The sequence below is a fragment of the Colobus angolensis genome, unplaced genomic scaffold, assembly GCF_000951035.1.
Source record: "Colobus angolensis palliatus isolate OR3802 unplaced genomic scaffold, Cang.pa_1.0 Scaffold228, whole genome shotgun sequence".
Classification (NCBI taxonomy): domain Eukaryota; kingdom Metazoa; phylum Chordata; class Mammalia; order Primates; family Cercopithecidae; genus Colobus; species Colobus angolensis.
The window spans coordinates 236,849-263,838 of NW_012115466.1; the positions used below are offsets into that span (position 1 = coordinate 236,849).

The 26,990-nt window shown below is 38.2% G+C and overlaps 1 long non-coding RNA gene across 1 annotated transcript in view; it reads right to left on the reverse strand.

Annotated features, from left to right (window-relative positions):
- Positions 1–418: 418 nt before the first annotated feature.
- The window catches only part of LOC105513281, a 91,374-nt gene continuing 64,802 nt past the window's right edge, over positions 419–26,990 (reverse strand). The window contains exons 2-3 of the long non-coding RNA XR_001001980.1: positions 3,858–4,021; positions 419–3,075 (exon numbers count right to left, since the gene is read on the reverse strand). This is a non-coding gene — a long non-coding RNA (uncharacterized LOC105513281). The remainder of the gene's footprint in view (positions 3,076–3,857; positions 4,022–26,990) is intronic.

The window sequence follows — 26,990 nt, forward strand, 5'->3', positions numbered from 1 at the left end:
CCTAGAAGGGCTGCAGCTCTTTTCTCTTTCTCCTCACCCACAATGCAGCAAGTGAGTGGGGCGTGTTTTGGTTGGTTTGTGTTATAGCCCTTTCAGTTTCACCACCCCACTCAGGACTCCAGCTCCTGGTCTGGCCCAGGCCTGCTGCTGCTTCCTGTTGCACGGGGTGGCCACCCAGCACCAACAGAGGGCAGGAGAGTTATAGTGTTACAGCAGCTCTGGCTTGGAGAATCTCAAGGTCTGGGCCCCTAGAAGGGTCACCATTCTTCACTCCCATAGTCCAGGAGTATGTCACCACCTGCAGCTTGGCGACCTGGCCAGGAGCATGTTACAACTCCTTTCCTTCCCTCCATTCAGCAGGTCCTGAGTTCTTGTCCCGCATCCAGGAAGAATGAGGTTATGTGAATAACTGGAGAGTGAACAAGGCAGAAAGGAGCTTTACTGAGTGATAGACAGCTCTCAGCAGAGTGCATACCCAAAGTGGGTCAGTCCTATCTGCTGGTGTGTCATCCTGATGAGTGTCTGTGTCTGACTGAGTCTGGGGTTTTCATGGGCTCAGAATGGAGGAAGTGCATACTGCTTGGTCGTTGGCCAGTCATTTGTGGGTCTGGAAAAAGCACCATCCAATTGGCTAAAAGGCATCAATGAAGTTTTCACTCCAGATCACAGACTGCAACCAGAACTGGCAGTCATTCCCCCATGCTTCAAGCTGCTCCTGGCTTGAAGGTGAGGTTTCACCAGAGACCCACCCGTTCCCACCTAGGAATGTGTCTGCTTCACTGCCATCAACATGCCATCCACAGCACCCAGGCTATCCACACTAAGGGGTGTCCACAGGCCCACACCTAGATGCTCTCAGACCTCCTGGTCTCCCCCACCATCCTTCCTCATTAGCATCCAAAGTTTCAGCCTCAGAAGCAGTTTCCAGAGGGGGCCAAGGCAGTGGGGAGGCTGGTATATCAGAACCGCCCTGACCATACACACCTGACCAGGTCTCAACCGCTCCCAGGCTCAGCTATCACAACACATCCACAACTTTGCTCTGCCATGGAGCAGGTACCAGCAGTAGAAAGAGACCAGGGAACAGGAGCAGACCCTTCCAAGCCTATAAGGGCAGGGGACTTCCAGGGCCCCTAGAGCACAGGGATGCCACGGGCTGGAGCCATGACTGGATAGCTGCAGCTATGCCTGGGAGCACAGGGTCCCACCCCAGCAACTTAGTAGCACATAGGGCTCCCACTAGGATCACCTGTTCCTGGACCCCACCGGCTCTGCGGAGCGCACAGCCCTAGCTACACCTCCCTTGCTGCAGCTGGCATCATGGCAGTGGCCACTCCAGACAAGCCACCACCACTATTGCTATGATCAAGTTTAATTTATAAATTAGGCACAGTAAGAGAATAACAATAACTAATAATAAAACAGAAAAATTATGACAATATACTGTAATAAAAATTATGTCAATATTTGCATGCTCTCTTTCACTGTCTGTTTCTTAAAACATACCATTGTACTGTACCTGAAACCAAGGAAAGCAAAACTAAAGATAAGGGGAGACTGATCTAGTTCTTTAAGTTAGTTTTCTTCCCCTTTATCTCTTTCTTTTTCTGAGACTACCATAGTGCATATATGACTACTCTTCATGGTGTTGTATCAATCTCATAAGCATTTTTCATTCCTTTTTATTTCTTCTTTTACTGAATAATTTCAAATGACTAGTCTTTGAGTTGATAGACCCTTTCTTCTGCTTGATCAACTCTGCTATTGAAACTCTATTGTGTTTTCCATTTCATTCATTGTGTTCTCAACTCCAAAATCATGGTTGTTGTTTTTAATAATTTCTATCTTTTTGTTGAACTTCTTATTTTGTTTATGTGTTGCTTTCTTAATATCATTAAGTTCTCTATCTGTGTTCTCTTGTAGCTTACTGACTTCCTTAAAACAATTGTTTTGAATTCTTTGTCAGACAATTTGTGTATCTCCATTTCTTTGTGGTTGGGTACCAGAAAATTACATCCCTTTGGTGGTGCCAAGTGTCCTTGATTTTTCATGTTCCTCAAAGTCTTGCACTGCTATCTTCACATTTGAAGGAGTCACTTTCTCTGGTCTTTACTGACTGGATTTGAGAGAAGTATATTCAACAGTCAGCCTGGTTAGGGAATCTGAGGTTCTCTCAGATCTTTTCTATGGATTCACCCAATCTATACTTCTTGGATGAGTGGAGAAGAAATTTTGATGATTGTGTATCTTCTCTTAAATCCACAAAACCAAACTGGGTCCTGAAAGCCTTCTGTTTGTTTCCTCTGGGACAGTGTCCTGAAATGCTCAATTTTGTATGCCTCCCAATCCTTCAAAGTTGAGCCTGCTGACTGCATGTACTCAAAAGCTATATGTAAAGGCTCACACTCACCATCTGGAGTGCATGTGCAGGCAACTGACTATAGGGGAAAGGGAAGGGGAATATGTACAAAACATTGGGGGTGCCTATGGGCCAGTTGTGGAGAGATGCTACAGATATGGTGTCCCAAGTGGTTCATGGGTGGGCCTCCTGATGGGCTCTGTGAAATGCTTCAAAGGATATGTACCCTGTACTGAGTTTCAAGTCCTGGTTGCTGTGAGTTCTCTCCTTTCTTTCCTGCTTCTGCCCTGTCCCAGCCACTTAGCTCAATATTCTGAGTTGAGTGAAAGAATGATGGGCTACTTGGGATGTGCCTCACACAGCTGGAAAAGCTGGGTACTCACTCATTATACTCTCCTTTTCCCCATGGGAGGAACTGCCCGCTGAAGGGAGTCTATCTCAGCACTAAGAAGTGGACCCTGGGGGTGAGGTGATGCATGTAATTGTTCTTCATACTCTCTTGAATGTATCCACTCTCAAATATTTTTCTCCAACAGTGTGCTGTTACCTTTTCCATTTAACTCCTAGATTCTGGCAAATATATTGTCATCCATCGGTGATTGTCAAAATCAGTGCACTATGCGGAGATTATGGTAGGAAACTCCGATTTCACCATTGTACTGATGTCACTTTTGTCCATGGATTTATATAATCCATATCAAGTGCATCAAGAAAGTCTGAATAAATGAAAACAATAGTTTGATATTTAGCTAGTATAATTTTTGCATAAATATGCATACTTAGAGATCTTGTTTTTATTTTTATGCTGTCATTTTCAAATGTACATCCTTTGAATCATCAGTTCTGTAGAATATTCCACAAATGAGGACAAATTTGATCTTACAATCAAATATTTTGGAAAAGTTGGTTAAACATAATTCAATGGTTTCTTTATTTTAAGACTATACTATGCTAATGAACAATGTGAATTTATAGGAAAGAATATAGTGTGCAATTTTTCTCAGTTTATTTATTTGACTATGGTACTCCATTTTTATTTTCACTGAGCATCCTAAGAAACTAAAGTTTAACAGACACATATTTGGGGGCAAATGCTTTCTCCAAGTGTGCAATTTAGTAACCATTGTAGGAAAGCTGAGGAATACAATCAACTGGTTGAATGTTTTCAAATATGTTTTGCTTGTAATGATAGAGTTAGAGATGTCTAGATTTGGTTTGTTCTCTTTTCATGTACTCTAATTATATAGAAAATCATGGCACATATTTGAAAATTAAAGACAAGCCCAATCCCTGAGCTCACTAATTTGTGATTATTTCCTATTGTTTTTATTTCTGCTATTTAATGTAATGCATTATGTGTGAAGTATAAGAAAACATTTTTACTTGGTTAGAACATATCAGGAGTCAAGTTTCTAAGTATGATAGGCCCTGTGGACAAAAAAGTGAGATAGCATTGTATCTTGTCACAGTAAGTGGTAACAGTTTATTGAGCACTTACATGAAATAGGGTCTCTTTTAAGACCATTATGATGAGGTGTGGTGGATCACACTTTTAATCCCAGCACATAGGGAGGCTGAGGTGGGAGGATCGTTTGAGCCCAGAAATTCATGGCAGCAGTAAGCTATGATTACACTGCCGCACTCCAACCAGGGTGATAGACCCTGTCTCAAAAGAAAAACAAAAAAAAGACCGTTGTTAAATGTATTAATTTATTTAATGCTTATGCTTATGATGAAAATCTTGAAAAGCAAATATTGTCATTGTCTCCTTTTACAAATAGAGAAACACAGAATTTGAATTCATGCAGTCATCTCCGGAGTTTGTACATCCAACCACCACATTAAACTATCTTTAAGCATTAGCTACAGAAATGTAATTATTTTGAAGTTTCTATCATTGCTACTTAAAATAGATATAATAGCTATGTATTTAAGTGTCTTCCATAGCTGCATAGTGAAAGAAATACATTTGTCAAATCTAAAGCTTAATTTTTTTATGTTAAAATGAACTCTGACATCTAACTCTGCTTAAACCAATGAAAAATCATACAAAAGATGCTTGCAGGAGGCATCTGTTTGATTTTATACATAAGAATTAATAGAAATGAAAATCTCATTCTAAGGCAAAGATAGGTAATTAATTCTTCTCTCTTTGTTCAGCATAACTGACACATCCTAAAGTTTTCAGTGAATATGTTGATGTGTGGCTTAAGTATCATAAATTTAAATTAAAAAAAAAAAGAAGAAAAAACTTAGATTAAAAAGTGGCAATTAGCCTGAAAATTACTGGTCTCTGAGATGTACCCTTTAATTATTTCTGAGAAGGGAACTTAAAATGAGGAACATTTATTAGTGAATCATTTTTAGCATCGAACTGATCCCTAATGGCTTTCAGAGAAGTCCTGGTTTAACCTTGGAATGTATTTCATTATCACGTCAATGGACAGAGCTCTTTCACAGTGCAGATTGAAACTATAATTTTGAGAAAGAAAATGAGGTAGATGTGTTCTATTAGATCAATCTCCTACATATGGTTAATTTCAAATTTTTGTGACACTTTGTGAAGTATTAATAATAATACTAAAAGTACACAATCCAAGTTTAATAATATCCAAAATTTACAAGTACTTTCTCAAGTATATGCAAGGGCATTATGTAATATTTTTCTTGACAATATCTTTGAAATCCAGGCAATTGACAGGTCTTATTTTCCATATTTTATAGAAAAAGGATCTGAGTCAGAGCAAAATGAAATGACTTATTTAAGGTCAGAAAGACGGTTCATTTTGATATCCCATATAGTGTTTTGTTTTGCTTTTTCTTCAAACTTCAGTTTTCCAAGTGACAAATGGAGAGATAAATGTGAAAGTATTTTGTGAATTCTCTTTTCATAAATTAACAATGATTTATTTATGTGTCCACTTATTTGTTTGCTTATTCTTCTTGGCCTTAAAGAACTTGAAGATGTTATTAAAATAATAATGTTTATTTTTATGGTCATATGATGAGATTATAGAAATTCTAAGTACTGTTGCTTTTCTGGAGGAAATTTTTTGCATTGCATTTACTTTAATCATGATGACAAACCTTGATGCTTGTATGTCACACTTTGGGAGGCAGAGGCGGGTGAATCATGAGGTCAAGAGATTGAGACCATCCTGGCCAACAAGGCGAAACCCCGTCCCTTCTAAAAATACAAAAAAATTAGCTGGGCGTAGTGGCGCATGCCTGTAGTTCCAGCTACTTGGGAGGTTGAGGCAGGAGAATCACTTGAACCTGGGAAGCAGAGATTGCAGTGAGGTGAGATTGCATCACTGCACGCCAAACTGGCGAGAGAGCGAGATTCCATCTCAAAATAAATAAATAAATAAATAAATAAATAGCCACATTTCATTTAAAGAAAACAGGTAAAGGGCCTCTTATTTCTCTGATAGACTTATTTGTGTTAGGGTACATATAATAATCTGATGTAATTGTCAAATACACCAGTAAAGAAAACCAAAACTACTCCAGGTATTTTAAGCAGCAAGGGATTCAATGCAGGGAATTCAGTGTTTATGAAATTGCTGGAAAGGCTAGAAGAGTTGATTATGGGCTGGGACTCCAGGAATTTTTTCTAAAGCAACACAAAGTCACTACTTTGATACCACCACTGCAACTATTGTGTAGGAAAGCACAGCAAAAGGAGAATGGAAGGAGATTGAATGAGACACCACACAGTATCTGCCAAATATGAATTAAAACTTTTAGCTATGATTAGCTTTAGACTAATTTTCATCAATTCTAAGGCACCTTGGTTGCACAATATGCCACCATTTTATAGAGTCCTAAGAGATAAAAATTACTGTCCATTCGGTCCTGAAATAGTACTAAGATGCCTTCATTTGTAAAATGCAGCCAATTTTAGAGATATTAACATGTTAAAAGATGTACATGTTAGAATCAATAGAATATAGTACATATTTCACGACAGATTGTGATGGTATGGCCTTTTTATGCTGGTATGCCTGGACATACAGAGCAGTTTGCTGTTTTAAAGAAACATTGATAAGTTAAAATAAATTGACATTTCCATTGTAATTGGCATAATGTGTAGAGAAAAAGAGCAAGGGATAATAGAATGGTAAAAGACTGAAAGAGATATCTTATAATCTACCAATATACAAACAATTTACTAAGTTAAATAACTGAAAACTACTTATATCTCTTTAGGTCATGAGTAGATTACATTGCAAATTTCCTGAAGAAGTGTAACCCTGTTGTAAAATGGAAAAAGATATTTTGTGGATGATGTTAAAATACATTAAATCAAGCCACCAGGAGTGACTATATTCTGTCAAAATCACCCAACTACAGTTGCTATGCAAAGGGTCACCCTTCTCCCTGAGTAGGCCAATGCTTTCACAGGAGGGTAGAGAGCAGTAGAGGGCCAGGAACATGTGCAAAACTATAACTGGTCAGTTGTGAGCTGACTGGAAGCCAATAAGATAACCAAGGCCTTAGGCTAAGGCTCAACCCAGAAGAATACAGCAGAGTCTGCACACAGCATTAGACCCTAGAGATTAATCAAGTGACATTCAGGAGAAGAAACAATCCGTCAACAGTGCGGAGGAAATAGAAAGTAAATAGTCTAAGACTGGAGTTTGAGGTAGACATTTGTTGCGTATCTACTATGTGCCAGGCACTTTTCCAGTTGCTGCTAGCAAAGACAGGAATTAGGATCACATAAGATCAGAAAAGTAGTATTCAGAGACCAGAGTTCTCAGAACAAAGTATGTTAGCAGGCCTGACTAATTACTTTGATGATGTCTCCATTATCCCGCTTTGGTCTTGTCAAATGAGCCTGCTGACCTGAGATCAGAACTTAAAGGACTGCTCCCTCAGTTGCTGAGAGGGCTGAACATGTTCTGCTATCACCAGCAAGCACAAGTGTTTTTTCACAGTTATAATCTCTTCCTGGGTAGCAGCACCAAAATGTCTAGAAAAGAAAAGTCGGCCTGAGATATTTATGGTTCATAATATATTTTGCTGTCAGCTCAAAGATTGCAGATGTCATTTGCCAACAACTCGCTTATTTGATTTATGGAATAATTAATTGTACGTAAGATAAGCAGTGCACTGAAGACTGGCAGTTATAATTAATAGACCCTTGCAGCAAAAAAAAGTCTTTATGAAATTGCAAATGCAAGTTCATATTCCATGCTACCAATGTCTCTCAAATTGCTTTGCTCTTTCTTCAGGTGCAGGCTGAGGGCCATAAGTATAATAATAACCCTTTATATTCATTTTGTGTTTTGCAATTTACAAATACAAAGTGATTTCTGACTTGCACTAGTTTGTTAGGCCACTGCAACACTGCTGTAATGAACACAGGGAAGGCACTGTTGTGCTGGGAGCTGAGGAAACAAATCCTGAGAGACTAAGTGATTTGCCCAAGGCCACACCATGTCAAAGCAGAAGAAAACTCAAGAACAATGACTTCCAAGTCTGCTGTGGGTAAGGCCATGTGTTGTAGTATGTAAAGAAGAGCACTGCTTCAAACTACTTGGATTTAAACCCTGCCTCTTCCATGCGTTGCCTATGCAAACAAATCTCTCAATCTCCAGAAGCCTCCATTTTTTCACATATAAAAGAAAACAACACAATTTCCATTGCAAGTTTCTTGTGAGGATTTGGTGAAATAAAGCATAAGAAAGCCCCTCTCTCCTCTGACTGCTTCCCATTCCCTGCCTCCCAGCCCAGCTCACATCCATCATTCTTTTCCACTGCCCATAGCTGCTGACTTAGCTGGGTGCTCCGTTCATCAAATGCTCCCCATAATTCTGCCCATGTCAAGGAAAGATCAGATAGCCTTCCAGTGCATCCTTTATGACTCTTCAAAAAAACGCTTAGAAATAATCTAAATAGATCCACTCCAAAAGAGATTGTGCTTCAAGTAAAAATAAAACAATATTTGAGCCAGGTTCATACTTTTCTATGATAAGAAATGCCCCAGTCTAGACATAGTCATGTACAAGAGGCATGGAATTTTGGTCACCATCATTGCAGTAGTTGTACTTTCATATCTGCCTTCAAGGAATTTAGACTCTAACGGGAAAGACATATATAGTAACACACATAAATCCTTAGTTATCTTTTCTTTAATTGAAGGAGCATAACTTCTTCACCTGTTAACCTTAAATCACTGCCAAAAATTACAGTTTGAATTTCCTTACAAATGAGGCAACTGTCCTAATTATAATAACTTTTGTTCAAAATACCAACAGTGCTTTTCTTACTAATTAATGACAGACTCACCCAGGCAAACAGCAATCGCCACTTTCCCTGACACCATTTCTGACTGCAAGTTACAAGACCTTTGTAAAAATAGAATCTCTAGATCTCACTGTGTCTATCTCTCCTGGCTGGATTACTTCCTACCTAAATCTTGCCAGAATGTGTGTGTTTGTGTGTCTGTTTTGTCATGGAGTGTGGGAATAGATGGTGAATGCAATGAGGAGTGTACACAAGGGAAATCTATCATGTAGTGCAGTTCATGCAATGGGTCAAACAGCTCCTGCTTCATTGCTCTCTTTCAGTGCACATTTTCATCACCATCAGTAACACTTCTTTAGCGCACCGCCTCCAAGTATGTGACTTCCTCTGTACGCTGTGGACCCTGACTGCAGACTCAGCTGCAGAACAATTTTCCAAAAAAAATCCTAAGGTAGCTTTAGATGATATGCTAAATAGGCTGGTCCATTTTTCATCAGAGACTAACAAGCACCAATTTTTCTGATCACCTCTTCATGGAGTGTAGTTTCCTCTAATCAATTTAATCAAACATAACAACTAAAATGAACCAATCAGAATAGCTACTGAAATCAGAAATATCTGCTGTGTATTTAGAAAATGAACAGTGTTTAGTGAACTAAACTGATTTGTTTATGGTCTTGTGCTCAAGCCTGTTGAATGGCTTTGGGTACTGTATTATTTGTTTTGAAGCAGGTACAGAAAAGGGATAATTAATGTAAAAGAGAAATGAATAGGGGTATAAAATATGTGAGCTACTTTTAAGCAATATAGATTGGATGTTATTTTAACAAAGACATAATCAACACCTCCCCAGTTCATGGTCCTGTTCTAGGAAATATTGAAAGAAAGATCAAAAAAAGACATAGCAAGTGATCCTCATGGAGCTGACTGCCTAGATGGAGAGGGAGAAAGTCACTTTCACAGTATAGTGGGGCAAGTTCTATGAAAGAAGAATCACAAGAGGCTGTGGGCATGTGAGAGGGGGCCAAGAAAGCATCTCTACAGTAGTGAGGGCTGAACTGAGAATGAGAGGTTGAGTAGGAAACAGCCTGGGAGCGAAAAACAAGAACATTCAAGAGAGGAAATGAAAGCCCAGCGTAGTATCATAGGTCAGGGCACAGGACGCAGTCGTACTGGGGCCAGAGCTGCAAGAGGCAAAATGGTGAGAACTAAGGCAAAGCCAGGCCTTCACAAGCCTTAGATGGCCTGACAAAGAGAAACCTCAGAATTTCAACAGATGACATGATATAATACACTTTTTGAAACATCTCTGTGGCTTCAGGGTGGAGAGTGAATTTGAAGAGGGTGAGGGATTAGGCAGGGATACATCCAGAAGAAAGTAATCCTCTTCATTCCAGGACTTGAATCATAGCAGTCAGAGTAGAGCTATGGAACACAGTAGATAACGGAACACAGTTTAAAAGTATGTATAGGCTAATGTGCCAGGCATTTAAAAAGTAAGATTAATTTTTAAATTCAATCTGCATGTAGAGAGAACATTTCATTTTCCTTTGGCATCTTTTGGTAATGCAATAGCTGGACTGTTCATAAGAAACTTTAAGTTTTAACAGTAAATTCAGCTTTTCATTTGATGGTGTTTTAATCACAATAAAATCAACAAAAAGCTGGAAAGGAGAATGTTTGCGTTACCTAGGCTGACTTAACAAAGAAAACCCCTTTAGCTCTTTCATTCTTTGCTACAGAAAATATTAGAATGGCATTTTCAGTTGTTACCATTACATATCAGGGACATCCAAATTTTACTAGGTCTATCATCGAAAGCAAAAACTAGAAGTGGTAATGTTAGTTGCCTAGGTGAGCTCCCAGAAGAGCCATGTCACTAAACCTACGGAGCATTTATGAGATGTCAGTGCCAGCATTATAAGGGATGTGGTTACTGAGTTGCAGCCCTGCAAAAGGAAGAATAAAATATTCTCCCCAACATAAAACACTAATTTGCTTTTTTGTCCTTAAAAGTTGCTCTTTGAATTCATCTCAAAAATGTGTCATAAAAACAGATTGTTTTTCCGGCTGACTCTTTTTACCCAGATGTCACTAAATGTTCAAGTGTTCACAGTTTTGGCATGTACTGAACAGAAGCTCTTTGGACATTTTTTTTTTGGTATGTCCAGATTACTTTTTATTCCACATTTTACCAGGTAGAGTTGAAATACGTTATAGTTTTCTTCTTAAATATATAATCATACTGTTTTATATTTCCTTTCCAAAGTAGCATTTAAAGAACTGTTAATGAAGCTTTTCTTCTTCACCAAAGACTGTTTTCATGTCAAGGGTGTTACATATTTTTATCTAATTCGGAATAATCATAGTGAGTTAACCTGCTTATCTTTTATGCAGAGCAAAAGTCCCCTCTATACCTGTGTGTACATGTGTGAGTGTGTATATGGGGTTGGGGAGGTGAAGGCTGGTACAAGGAAAAATATATAGTGATTTTAGAGTTCAAAATTATGGGAATACAAAGCCCTATGTTAGATAATTTCTTTGCCTTCCCATTAGGCTTCCTTTTTAATATTTCAAATGTAAAATATATAGCATATGCCTCTAGGCCCTAATCTTTCACTACACTTTAAGGAAACATGTCTCAAATACTTGAGGCATGCCTACTGTGTTGCTACCATTTCCTCAAGGTAGGTACCAAATGTACCTACCATTTCCTCAAGTCCTTTATCATCTCAGGAAATACTGTAGGCTACAGATATTTATAAAACAAGCCAAGCGGAGGATTCTGAGAGAAACAGAAAGACAGTTCTGTTTCTCAGAACTGAGATTTCCTGATCTCAGGAGAGATTAGGAAGGGAGAGATCATGTTTATTTACAGGAATTGGGGAATTCTTCATGAAGGAACTGATTTTGAACTGACCTTGAGGATGAGTTAATGTTCTATTGATGGGAATCCAGACATTTCATAGGAAGGAAACAGCCAAGACAAAGACAATGTGGTAGGAAAGAATGTGCTGCATTGAAAGGGCACCAAATAGGCACAATAGGCTGGAGCCTCATGTAAAGGTGAGCAGGACAGGCGTCGGGAAGGGAAAGCTAGGCCAGAGTGTGAAGTTCTTTACAAATATCCAACTCAGAAGGACACATTTGAGTTAGAAATAGAGATCCACTGAAATATTTGAGTAAGAAAATGACTATCATACTTATATTTAAGAAAAATGTATCTGGCAGTTATGTATTTGACGGAAATGGAGAGAGAAGACAGTGGATACATTAGGAGGTAGGGAAATTAGGAAGCTGTCTCTTTGGAAAGGAAGTACTGAGTAGGAACTAAAGAGAAGCAGTAAGATAAGAACTGGTAGATGCATGCTCATTCTTTCTGTGTCATGGTTGTTGTATCATTTTATTGTGATTGGCAAAGGGACTTCTCTACGTGTGGAAATATAATGGTTCCCTTGAGTGACAGTCCATCATGGAATGTTTCAGATGCAGATCAGCGAGTTGACGCTGATATTCCTGCAAGAGCCAGTTCACGAAATGTAACAATGAATGGAAAAAAAATCAGACATTTACTACCACAAAAAAAAAAAAAAAAAAAACCTGTTATGAACTAAATCTTCTTTTATGGTGAAAACCAGAATGAAGTGGGAGGACACTATGGAATATGGAAAGACAGAAAATTAATGAAAATTAAATGTTACAAGAGTTTGTCCTTTATTTAGGTACTACAAGTCCACGGAAACAAGGTCTTGTTTGGAACCTAGAAGTAAAAGTGTTACATTTATTGAATATATGTGTGGCACTGTGCTAGGCAATAAAAATAAAACAATTATAACCATTGGAGCCATTAAACAGCCCACAGTGGAGGGTGAAGAATTGTAACTGCACTGGGGAATTGGTGGGCATGTCATAATCGAAGCATGTCTGAGTGTTAGAATAATTGCAAAAGTTGAGAAACACTGGCTTGGAAGTATACATATTTTTCGAAGAAGAAGATTCTCCTGTGGGCAATTTTATTTATCCAAGTTGTTGTTGTTTGTTTGTTTGTTTGTTGTTGAGATGGAGTCTTACTGTGACACCCAGACTGGAGTGCAATGAAGCAATCTCGGCTCACAGCAACCTCCACTTCTGGGGTTCAAGCTATTCTCCTGCCTCAGCCTCCTGAGTAGCTGGGATTACAGGTATGTGTCACCATGCCCAGCTAATTTTTTTATTTTTAGTAGAGATGGGGTTTCACCATATTGGCCAGGCTGGTCTCGAACTTGAGGTCTGACCTCAAGTGATCCGCCCACCTCAGCCTCCCAAAGTGCTGGAATTACAGGCATGAGTCACTGCACCCAGCATATTTATCCAAGTTTTGGATGAGGAGGTTTCATTTTATTTCCTAGAGAAGGCTATCATCTGACGGAATGTAGGAGTCACTGCTGAGGCAGAATTAAGAAGACCTGAATGGTGAGAAGTTAGTAATTGTTCAAGAATCCAGGAAGCCTTGCACCTACAAGACCAATTCAAGGTGAGAAAGGATAGCACAGTGGCTGTGTACTTCCCCTCCATCTATTCTGAGTAAAGCTCACCCACCCTACTTTGTTCACTTCCCTTTGTGTGTTCCCTTTCTCATATACACATTTGGTAGTTGATGAAAGGAAAAAAAAAAAAAAAAAGAATAGTTTTAGATGAAGTTTCCATACTTTCCAATTCGAGCCAAAGACAAACATGAAGAGCCAAACTGCTGACTCTTTTCATTATAATTTTCTTTCTCTTGTAATTAAAGTTCTCTCTCCTTAACCTCAAACCCTGTCCTTTCTCACGATGAGTTCTAGAGACTAGTCACGTTACCTTAGTTTCAAGCCTTCTTTGACTGTCTTATTTTTTCGTTTGTAAAGGTAAACGAGAATCCCTGACCCTTAACATTTTCCACATGAACTAAGAGGAATATTCCTTTAAATTCTCTATGGTCTTTTGCAGCACAAGACAAGCATGTTCTGTTATCTTTTTTATTTTTTTATTTTTTTTTTTCTGCCTTACCTCCCATAGAGTCAGGCTAACTTATTAGTCTTCAGCAGAAGTTCTCAACCCTGGCTGCACATAAGAATAATTTGGGGACCTTTTAAAAATCCTGATGCATAAGCCATACCAAAAACCAATTAAATCAGAGTCACTGGGGGTTAAACCCGGGCACCAGTATTTTTAAGACTCCCAGGATGATTCCAATGTGCAGCCAGGGTTCAGAAGCACTGAGATGCAACACTTAATTACTTCCCAATTCCCCAAACTGGCATTTACCTTCATAATTTTCTTGCCCATCCTATCTTCTTGGCATCAAATGCCTTGCAGTGTTTTACCACCTAAATAAAACAAAACCTGCACAACCAACAAAGTTCGAGCCAAATGCTCCCTTCTCCCACTCACTCCCATCCAAGTGATTTATATCTATATTCAACACATAACGACATTGGGCTTTAAACTCTAGTTACAGACATGTCCTTTTCCTAAATGGATTTTAAGCTCCTTAAAAATAGGGACTTAAGCTTATTCATGTGCACATAGTGAACATTCAATTAAATATTTTGAAATCAAATAAAATTGCCAAAAATGAATGACATAAATAAATCTATACCCTTCCTATATATAGTGTAGTGATGACTTGTGCCTTCTATTAAAAATCAGTTATTCAGAAAAGCCATGATACCATTTGTTATAAAAATGCAAGATGTGATTTACTATTCCTGGCAGCAGCTGCTGCTCATCAATGATAAACGTTGAAGTCAGTATAACACAATTCAGCAGACATGATGATTCTCAATCTATGCATGATGCCATATGGGCTTCAAGACCAAGACAGCATTATTTCCCTGCTCAAACAAATACACTCCATGTTTTCTCTTGCAAAATTTGACCTAGATTAAATGTACTTTGGCCAAAACATCTAAATCCTCCCAAGAAAATGGTCATGGGTTAAATGCTAAAGAATATATCTCTGTGTGTGTTTGTGTGGGGGTGTATGTGATGGCGTGTGGTGAGTATAACACATGCACAAAATTCATTCCTGGAAGAGACGACTTAGGCATGGCCACATGTTTCCTGTGTTCCAGGTGTCCCTGTCTTTCCTCTCTGGTCCCACTTAAACTCCGGGTTTAATCTGATCTTCATGTGACGATGTCCCTCCACTAGCAAATGTGGAACAACTTGAAGGTAAATATCACGTTTTACTCATTTTTATTCACTCATAACATTTACCTGTCATGGTTCCTATCACACAACAGCAATCAAAAGGTATTTTTCAAAGTCATAATTGAACAAAAGGAAGAATTTTGAATGGACAAAGGAAAGCATTGGTATGAATAGCTCCCTGACTCCAAACGTTCCCTGTTGTTGCCTACAAAAAGCAAGCATATCTCATACCACGCCCACAGGTACAGTGACTTGAATAGGTTCTTGATTAGATAGTAACAACTAGAAGAAAAATAATTAAGTACACCAGTAAAAATTAAAGCAAATGTTATTTGATTAAGTGGTATTACTTGATATTACCTGTATAAAATTTAAGTTATAACTTTCACCTTACTGCGCAAAAATCTTAAGTTACAGTTAACTTCTAGGACTAGCACTGGGATAAAGCAAGTCAGGCACTCATACTGGTTGCAAAATGTAAGGGGTGCAAATCACATTTAATGAGATATTTTTAAAAAACAAAATTAATACAAAAAATCATGATGAATAAAATACCACAATTATAAATAAAAACAAGGTCCATGTGGGATGGATTTGCAAAATACTATAAGAGAACTATCATATGATGAGCTATACTATATCAAAAAATTACAAAAGCATTATTATATAATGCCATTAATAAAACCTTAAGCATAATAATAACAGCCCCACCAGTTTTGGTGCACGTAGTTTTAAAACTATGGCCAGCTATGCACAGATTTGGGAGTTTTAGGAAATAGTTTAACACCAAAGGATGTTGTGGGTTGTTTTCCATAAGAGGCAGCAAGTAATTTTTCATGCTTAGGTTTTAATTAGTGGTCAAAGTGTCTGATGTATTAGAAATTAAATTGATACTGCCCCCACTACAGTGCTCTAAAGAAGTATTTATCTAGTGAAAGATACATGTTTCCACTTAACTATTCATCCTTCTCTCATTTCTTTAGCATCTAGTGCTGTGCTGAGCATTCAGGCTAATAGTCTGGCCAGCTAGGGGCAGACATCCTCATGAGCAAACATCGATTATAGAATATTAAAAAAGATACAAGAGAACTCAATGGGCTTATTATGGAAATGGAAACTACACACCAAAAGAAATTTCAGGTCAGGGTAATGTAACTAACTGGTTAACGTGTACCTTTCAAAACTGCATTGTTTTCTTCCCTAAAAACTAGTTGGCAGTATGTATTAAATGTCTTTAAAATTCTGAATAAATCTGATGAAGTACTTCCATTTCAAGAAAATTCCCTTAAGGAAATGTTAATGGACATGTGTAAAGATTTCTCACCCCAAAAATATTTATCATAGTTTTTTTAATAGTATAATAAGAGCAAAGGAATAAACTTAACTAGCCAATTACATGACAATGTTGAGATATATACATTGTATAATGGAAGATTTGCAGTGATTAAAAATTAGTTGGTAAAGTCAGGCACAGTGGCTCACACCTGTAATCCCAGCACTTTGGAAGGCCAAGGCAGGCAAATCACTAGAGGTCAGGAGTTCGAGATCAGCCTGGTCAACATGGTGAAACCCCATCTCCGCTAAAAATACAAAAATGAGCCGGGCGTGGTAGCATGCTCCTGTAGTCCAGCTACTTGAGAGGTTGAGGCAGGAGAATTGCTTGAACTGGGGAGGCAGAGGTTAAAGTGAGCCGAAATTGTGCTCTCCAGCCTGGGTGACAGAGCAAGACTCCATCTCAAATAATACTGATAACTTTGTAAGGAATCAGTAATGACATGTAATGGGGTACACACCTGCTACTCCAAGTGTGTTCCCGTGACTGGCAGCATGTGCTTCCCAGGAACTTGTTAGACATGCAGAATTCCAGGTCCCACCCAGACCTACTGAATAGGAATCTGCATTTTAACAAAGTTCCCCAAATGATTTCTTTATGCATTACCATTTGAGAAGCACTGGCATATGCTGCATTTTTTTAAGCAAAAGAAAAATATGTATATTATGATTCCATTTTTGACTCCCTCAAGTATGACTACATGGATAGAAAAAAAGAATAGATGGATACATATGAAAATGTATGCAGTAATGATCTCGGGGTGCTATACTTTTCATGTTCTTCTTTTATTCTAAATTTTCTAAATATTTTCTATATATTCAACTAAAATATGTATTATCTTTGTTATAAGAAAGAAAAGTAAGTTTTGTAAGTGTATTTTATCTTTGTTGTTTTTTCTTTGATTGTTCATGGTAAGTATATCATTTTTCTATCAGGTAAAAATTCAGGTAAATTACACATTGAAGTTTGCAAAATTAAAAGTATAATTTTACAGCAATAGGTTTACATCTATGATCATATATACAGTCTAATTGTGATGTAGACTATTTCTTCACATTATTTCCATAAGAATGTTCCTGTCTTCCTATTCCTGTATCTTGTTCTTCTGCCTATTAAAGACACTAATACATTTGTAGAGCAAGTCTCACCCATCTTGAGATTATGCACTCCCTCAAAAGGTTATTATTCTTCTTAATTTTTTTTTTTTTGGAACTTTACCCTCTTCCATCATGTTGTCCTAAAACTACTAAGATATACAAAATTTCAGTGGTTCTCTTTCATTTTGTTTTACTTTTTGAAAAGCCTCTTTTCAAATGGCAGGTAATTACCATTCCAAGTTATGATTACAATGAATGCCCTTGTTGGGACTGTTTTCTTTTTTTTTTTTTTTTTTGGTTTTGAGACAGGATTTTGCTCTGTTGGCCAGGTTAGAAGGCGTTGTGCAATCATAGCTCACTGCAGCCTCGACCTCCCAGGCTCAAGGGATCCTCCTACCTCAGCCTCCTGAATGGATAGCTATAGGACCACGGATGTATGCTACCATGTTTGGCTACTTTTTTAGTAGAGATGGGGTCTTACCATGTAGCCCAGGCTGGTCTCAAACTCCTGGACTTAAGCAATCTTCCTGCCTTGGGCTCCCAAGGTGCTGGGATTACAGGTGCGAGCCACTGTGTTCCTTAGAGGACACTAAGGCGGGTGCACACAGGAGCTGTCAGGTTTGAAGCTATAACAAGAGAAAGGAAAGATCCTAAATGCTGCTTAGGCGAACACTGGTAGCTGCTGAACACACTGAAGCCCACTGAACCCAGAGAGATGGAAGGTAACAGGAAAATGAGAAGGGTCTGCTTCCACAGCTTGCCTACAGCAATCCCAGCACATTCCAAGACATTTAAGGAACACAAGTACTATTTCATTTTAATGTAAACCATTTTAAGACAACATTTTGTTAATTACTCAGAATTCATTAACAAGTGTACACGTCCTCTAAGAAGGCACATGGTAAATGTGCTTTGCTCATCTTCCTCCATGGATCTTGAAGAACAAGTAGAGTAACAAGGCCTGTGCATGTAGCAGTCCAGTTAAAGAAAACCTGACCCTGCTGGGAAGTTGTCCTTTTTTTTCTATAGCAGGGATCATAAGTAATAGCAATGAGATGATAAAAGAGACCAAGAAACTGCTTTTCAGAGAGATCATGGGCAGAGAAGGTGAGATAGATTATTGAAAAAATACTAGAAGAAACCAAAATGGAGAGGAAGTCACATTAAAGAGCTTGAGCGCAGGCTCTTACATACATCATCTCATTTAATCCTCATTACAGACTTGTGATGTACGTGAGCTGGCTGAATTCAGTGAACTTCTCTAAGTTCATCCACCTAATAAATGGCAGAATGAGGAATCAATTTAAGTTTAGCTAATGCCAAAGTCCATGTTCTTTCCACAATAACACACCGCCACAAGACACAGTTCTGATTATGACTCATTGACTATATACCAAAAACCAAAACTGTTTAAAATTCCTCAAAGCAGGGTTCTTCCATCCCAATTCATGCACTAACTTCCATCAAAATATCCTAGGTATCTTGTTAAAATGCAGATTCCAGGTTTTCTTTCCATATAGTCTCTAGGTCTAAGTGAACCCTAGGAATTTACATTTTAGACATTTCCCAGGAAGCTTTGACACACAGACCACACACACAGATGCCTAAAAAGGACATAATCTAGATATCATTGAAAGGAGACTCCTTGTCACTCCTGGGCAAACACTGCCGTTTCCCATCAACGTGCCACCGATAACACTGATCCCTTGGTCTGCATTCATATTTCACTGGCTAGTGCAAGGCTCTCTGAGATAAAGAAGAAGGGTCTGAAGTGAAAGGAGGCTAAGTCTTAGGCCTGGCCATTAACTAGTGATGTTAAGCAAAGAAGTAACAACCTCTTTGAATCTCTATTTATTTTTCTAGAAAATGGAGACCATAACTCCTGCCTCAATTGCCTCACATGGGGATTATGAGGAAAACAGTAAGAAGATTTAACAAAAATGGACTCAGACTGTTACTGATTTTCCATACAGGTGCTAGTAATTGGGTGAGTAGAGGATATGAGAAATGAAGAGCCCTGGAATTGAAGTCAGATGTGAATCAGAATTTTGACTCCCTCTCTCATTAGCTGTGTAACCTTGAATACTTAACCTCACAAAACCACAGTTTCTTTTTCTGTAAAAAAAGAATGACAGACTGGGTGCGGTGACTCAGGCCTGTAATCCCAGCACTTTGGGAGGCTGAGGTGGGCAGATCACAAGGTCAGGAGTTCGAGACCAGCCTGGCCAACATGGTGAAACCCCGTCTCTACTAAAAATACAAAACACAGCCAGACATGGTGGTGGGCACCTGTAATCCCAACTACTCGGGAGGCTGAGGCAGAAGAATCATTTGAACACGGGAGGTGGAGGTTGCAGTGAGCCATTGCACTCCAGCCTGGGTGATACAGTGAGGCTCCATCTCGAAAAAATAAATAAATAAAATAACAAAAATGCATGCCCAGTAGCAGGAATGGAAGTAGCCTAAACTACCATCCACAGGCGACCAGCTAAATAAGGATGCTCTGCCTGTACAGTCAGAGAGGAGTGCCTTCTACTCTCTTCAGGTTTCTGTGCAAAGGAGTTTTTAAGCACCCTGATGATCTTGCTTTTTCCCTTGACTCGCTCCGTCTGTGAGAAGGTGGTATCACTTATCTGACTGGTAGATCTTGTCTCAACTATACTTTTCATTTTGGGAACTGCTGTAGGCTATACAACAAGATCTATATGCACAGCTTCAGTAATAACAAGCCTGCTTGACTATCCACATAAAACTCTAACTTGTAGTCTTGCCTTTGTCTGCAATAAAATTAAATTTGTGGCCTCCTTATGCCAATTATTTGTTTTCCTTCTCAAACTCTTCAGAACCCAGGGGAAGGGGGCAGAGATAGAGGAGCACTATTTATTGGTCTGTCAAAAATCCAATATATATATATTGAAAACTATGTAGCTGTAAACAAACAAACAAACGAAAATACAGAGGTGAAGCCATATGTACCTATTGTCACTTAAAGTACTTTAGGATATGCTGTTAAGGGAAAACTCTCAGGTCCAGAACAGAGTATTTAGTGTACCCTTATTTGGATAGAAATAAAGGATGCATACAATGAAATGCATATACATTTAATTAGAATATTACCAGGAAAATAAACAGGAACCTTTTACTCTGCTTGCTCTTGGGGATAGACTGAGAGATTGAAGTGAGATGAGGAGTTATTTTTCATTGTATATGATCTAACATTTTTAATTTTTAGTTACACTTACCTCATTTTGTAAATAAAAAATATACAAGGCGAGGCATGGGGGCTCATGCCTGTAATCCCAGCACTTTGGGAAATCGAGGTGGGCAAATCACTTGAGATCAGGAGTTCAAGACCAACTTGGTCGACATGGTGAAACCCTGTCTCCAGTAAAAATATTTTTAAAAAATAGCTGGGTGTGGTGGTGCACACCTGTAATCCCAGCTACTCGGGAGGCTGAGGCAAGAAAATCTCTTGAACCTGGGAGGCAGAGGTTGCAGTGAGCCGAGATCATGTCACTGCACTCCAGCCTAGGCAACAGAGTGAGACTCCAGCTCAAAAAGAAAAAAAAAAAAAATACAAGAAGTGCACATCCTTCACATTGTGTGTTGAGGAGTAAGCAATATTGTACAGTAGAGTCAATAAATTTTACTCTCCTTTCTTCATGCTTCTGCCTGAAAGTCAGCTTCCCCTTGACAATAGTACTCGTTTGAGATTGTTGGAGGTCACATTCTTAGAACATTGTGCTCTGACTTCTCTTAGTCTTACTTAATATATCCCTCGTCATAGGAGGCTTTCCCCCACCAGAAAGCAAGCTACAGAATAGCAAGGGACCAAGGAACTGTAGCCTTCCCAGCAGCTAGCTCAGTCTCTTTAGCATAGCAGAGAGCCAACAGGTTGACAACACTAAAGAGTGCATGAAGCTCTTAGTGCCCAGGCCCATCATCTACTCTGATTGCTATAGAATTGAAATCGGGACAAAGAAAGCCTTTGCATGACTCCACTAAGTAGAAAGCACTGCTTCAAAGAGCAACTGAAACTTCCTAACAGAACACAGACCCAGCATGTGACATTATGTGCAAAATCACCACATGCATGCTGCTCCTAACCACCATCCTCTCCCAACATGATATTTTAAATGGAAGCATATGGCTAACACAAAACAAATCTGATTTCTTTCCTCTGTGTGTTTGGTGATTATTTATTTATCTGAGTTTAAGAAAGAACAAAATACAAATTACCAAAACAAGGGAAAATCAGTTTCAAGATCCTTTGATGTTTTTTACCTTGGGCACGGTTACAAAGTTATGCATTCATACTGCAGGCTGAAAAGTTTGGCTACAGTCCATCTTAGATGATGGAGGGCTCTGGTTGAAAGACTGAGGACTAGAAAGTTAGACAGAATGGGTTCAGATCTTAACTACATCCTCGGCATGTCTGTGGTGTATCCTCTCTAAGCCTTGGTTTCCACTGCTTTGAAATTAGAATAACACCTACCTTGAAGGTACAAATAGAACAACATCTGTAAAACACCAGACAGATGCCCTATATATGGTTATAGTGATTAATACAGAAATGAATTTATAAACAATAATAGAATGGAGTATGCTTACAATCATGTACTCAGTTATTCATTTTATCTTTTCCACTGGTCTGTGGATCTCTTAGAGGGTGCTAACTTTCCTTTCTTCATTTTTATGACTCTAGCACAGAGCACATTGTCTTGTTATTCCATTCCTCAGTGAACATTTTGAATGAATGAGAAAGAGAATTGGAAGTAACTTCAAACCTGCTAACCAGTGTTATTTTTAACCATTCCCAACATGAACCTGTGTATCCGTGCCTGAGATCTCTTTCGTCTTCTTTTTTTTTTTTCCGAGACAGAGTTTCACTCTTGTTACCCAGGCTGGAGTGCAATGGTACAATCTCAGCTCACTGAAACCTCCGCCTCTCAGGTTCAAACAATTCTCCGGCCTCAGTCTCCCAGGTAGCTGGGATTACAGGCATGCACCACCATGCCTGGCTAATTTTGTAATTTTAGTAGAGGTGGGGTTTCTCCATGTTGGCCACGCTGGTCTCAAACTCCCCACCTCAGGTGATCCACCTGCCTTGGCCTCCCAAAATGATGGGATTACAGGCGTGAGCCACTGCGCCCAGCCTCCTCTTTCTTTTAACATAGCATACTCAATACCAGGAAGAGAAAGAAAATCAGGCCAATTGCATGGAAATAGGTACTAATCCTTCAAGATATCAGAAAAGAAGAAGAAGAAAAAGAGGAAGAGGAAGAAGAAGAAGAAGAAGAAGAAAAAGAAGAAGAAGAGGAGGAGGAGGAGGAGGAGGAGGAGGAGGGAGAAGAAGAAGACAAGCTAGAAGCATGTTCCTTGAGTTGAGAAACCAAGTTATCTGAAAGTATTTCTTAGCAATATGTAATTTGAATCTCCCTACTTCAAACCCATGGATACCTTTTGGGGGTCAATCTATGTTTTGAATAACTTGTTTTGGGACATAAAAAAGAACATTTGAAAAAATAATTAAAGTATAAAATTTGATCTTGCTAAATGGGGTTTGCCATAGAAACCTGATTATTTCAATTCCTCAAGTATACAGTAAACTTCTATCTGCTAGGTGTTATTAAACACAAAAAAATTCAACATGGTTAAGATATGACCCTATTTTACAAATATTGATTGTCACCTAGTAAAAAGACCACATCTTCCTGCTCTACTTTTCTTTCTTGAAATTTGTGAAGGACTTGTTAACGTGTTTAAAACAGCTACTCCAACCCATCCTCCCTCATTAACCCACATTTCTAATAAAATTCTACATAATGCAAAAGACAATTTTTAAATTTTTTACCAATCAACAAAGATTTATTTTGCAATTATGTATTACGAGCCCAGTTTCGCTAAAATACAGACACAGAGCTATGTGCCTTGAATACCTACAAGACATCTAGGTACTAGCCTGTGTATTTTTTTGTTTGTTTGTTTTTGTTTTCTGTTTTTGTTTTGAGATGGAATCTCACTCTATTGCCCAGGCTGGAGTGCAAAGGCGCGATCTCGGCTCACCGCAACCTCTGCCACCCGGGTTCAAGCGATTCTCCTGCCTCAACCTCCCGAGTAACTGGGATTACAGGCACCTGCCACCACGCCCGGCTAATTTTTGTATTTTTAGTCGAGACAGGGTTTCACCATCTTGGCCAGGCTGTTCTTAAACTCCTGATATCGTGATCCACCCACCTCGGCCTCCCAAAGTTCTGGGATTAGCCTGTGTATCTTTTAAATGCATGTACTTAAAAGCAAAGCAATGTTTGTTTTAAAAACACACAAAAATATAGAGTAGTGTCTATTCATTCAAATTAAAAATGGATTATTTATTGAAATATAATTTACATACACTATACAGTTTGGTGATTTTGACAGATGCATATACCTGTGTAAATGCCACATTCCTAACAAGATATAAACTTTTCCGTCACCCCAGAAATTTCCCTCATGCCTTATCTCAATCAGTCCCCACCCTCACACTCGCCAGAGGCAACCACTGCTCTGATTTATACCATTCTGTATTTTATTTATGTACTCTAGAACTTCTTATAAGTAGAGTTATACAGTACGTACTCTTCATAACTTGTTTTTTTTCTTTTTTCTTTTTTCTTTTTTTGTTCAGCACTATGCCTTTGAGATTATTCATGGTTTTACCTGTATCAGTTGTTCTTTTTATTGTTGAATAATATTCCATTATATGACTATACCACTGTTTGTTTACTCATTCTTCTGTTGATGGATGTGAGTAATTTCTTATTCTGGGCTATTACAAATGAAGACATTATAAGTATTCTTACTGTAGATTTATAGCAAGACTTGAGATAGTGTAAATGTGGTACTGTAAATCTTTTTTTAAAGATTATTTTGGGCCGGATGTGGTGGCTCATGCCTGTAATCCCAGCACTTTGGGAGGCCAAGGCAGGTGGATAACAAAGTCCGGAGATCCAGACCATCCTGGCTAACACGGTGAAACACAGTATCTACAAAAAATACAAAAAAAAAAAAAAACATTAGCCGGGCATGGTGGCGGGCGCCTGTAGTCCCAGCTACTCGGGAGGCTGAGGCAGGAGAATGGCATGAACCCGCAAGGCAGAGCTTGCAGTTAGCCGGCATCCTGCCACTGTACTCCATCCTGGGTGACAGAGCGAGACTCTGTCTCAAAATAAATAAATAAATAAATAAAAATTTAAAAAATTAAAAAAATGTAAAAAGATTATTTTGGCTGTTTTCGGGGTATATAAGTTTTAAAATCAGTTTGTTTCTACCGAAAAATAAAAAAAAAAAAGGAAAAAGCTGCTGCAATCTTGACTGCAATGGCATGAAATCTGTAGAACAATTTCAGGTCATTTATGTCTTAAAAATATTGAATATTCCAATTAATGGAGATGGTGTATCTCCCTACTTAGTTAATCTTTATTTAACTTATAAAACATTTCACTTTCTTTAGCAAAGCACTACAGTTTTAAAATCATTGATTTGTGTATACTTTGTTAAATGCATCACAAAATAGTTTGTATGCAATTGTAAATGACCTGGTTTCATAGATGAAGTGTAAAACTACAATTGATTTTCATACATTGATTTGTATCCTGAGACATCATCAAATTCATTTATTAGTTCTAGTAGCTTTCATGTAGATTTCTTTGAGTTGTTATGAACACAGATTATGTTATCTGACATTTTACTTTCTCCTTTCCAATGTGCAAAACTTTTACTTTTTTTTTTTTTTTCCGTATTGCACTGGAGAAGATCCCTATTACAAATGTTTAATACAAGTGGTAGGAGAAGATATGCTCGCCTTATCCTGATCATATGGCAATCGAGTCTTTCATATTAACATGATGCTACTTTTAGGTTTTTTCAAAAATATTATTCATTAAGTTGAAGAAGTCGCCTTCCATTCTTAGTTTGCTGAGATTATTTATTTATTTATTTTAACCTTAAATAGGCTGTGAATTTTGCCAGTGTTGTTTATTGAGATGATCATGACTTTACTCCCTTATTTTGTTAACATGAAGAAATATATTAAATCATTTAAAAACATTAAATGGTTCTTACATTCCTAGTGTAAATCTACTTAGTCATGATGTATTATGCTTTTTTATATATGGTAGGATTTGACTAGTTAACATTTTGTTTACAATTTTTTATCTCTATGCTCATGAAAAATATTAATCTGTAATATATTTTTTCATAATATTTTTTCAATTATTTTGGTATAAGGGTTACATTGACCTCATTAACTTAGCTGAAAAATTTTGACTTCTTTGTCTTTTTTTCACATTCTGTTTTTTTATTTTTTTATTTTACTTAAAATTCTGGGATACATGTGCTGAATGTGAACATTTGTTACCTTGGTATACATGTGCCATGGTGGTTTACTGCAACCATCAACCTGTCGTTTAGGTTTTAAGCTCCACATGCATTAGGCATTTGTCCTCATGCTCTCCCTCTCCTTGGCCCCAACCTCATGACATGCCCCAGTGTATGATGCTCCCCTCCCTGTATCCATGTGTTCTCATTGTTCAATTCCCACTTACAAGTGAGAACATGTGATGTTTGGTTGTCTGTTCCTGTGTTAGTTTACTGAGGATGATGGTTTCCAGCTTCATTCATGTCCCTGCAAAGGACATAAACCCATTCTTTTTTATGGCTGCATAGTATTCTATGGTGTAGATGTGCCACACTTTCTTCATCCAGTCTATCATTGATGGGCATTTGGGTTGGTTCCAACTCTTTGCTATTGTAAATAGTGCTGTAATAAACATATGTATGTATGTATCTTTATAGTAGAATGATTTATAATCCTTTGGGTATATACCTGGTAATAGGATTGCTGGGTCAAACGGTATTTCTGGTTCTAGATCCTTGAGGAATTGCCCCACTGTCTGCTACAGTGGTTGAGCTAATTTACACTCCTATCAACAGTATAAAAGCATTCTTATTTCTCGAATCCTCACCAACATCTGTTGTTTCCTGACTTTTTAATGATCGCCATTCTAACTGGAGTGAAACGGTATCCCATTGTGGTTTTGAATTGCATTTCTCTAATGACCAGTGATAATCAGCTTTTTTTCATGTTTGTTGGCCACATAAATCTTCTTTCAGGGAGTGTCTGTTCATATCCTTCACCCACTTTTTGATGGGGTTGTTTGTTTTTTTCTTGTAAATTGATTTAAGTTCCTTGTAGATTCTATCAGACCTTTGTCAGATAGATAGATTCCAAACATTTTCTCCCATTCTGTAGGTTGCCTGCTCACTCTGATGATAGTTTCTTTTCCTGTGCAGAAGCTCTTTAGTTTAATTAGATCTTATTTGTCAATTTTGACTTTTGTTAAAATTGCTTTTGGTGTTTTAGTCATAAAGTCTTTGCCTATGCCTATGTCCTAAACAGTATTGCCTAAGTTTTCTTCTAGGGTTTTTATGGTTTTAGGTCTTACGTTTAAGTCTTTAATCCATCTTGAGTTAATTTTTGTATGAGGTGTAAGGAAGGGGTCCAGTTTTAGTTTTCTGCATATGGCTAGCCAGTTTTCCCAACACCATTTATTAAAAAGGGAATCTTTTACCCATAGCTTTTGTCAGGTTTGTCAAAGATCAGATGGTTATAGATGTGTGATGTTATTTCTGAGGCCTCTGTTCTGTTCCATTGGTGTGTGTGTGTGTGTGTGTATATATGTGTGTATATATATGTGTGTGTGTGTGTATGTGTGTGTGTGTATATATATATATA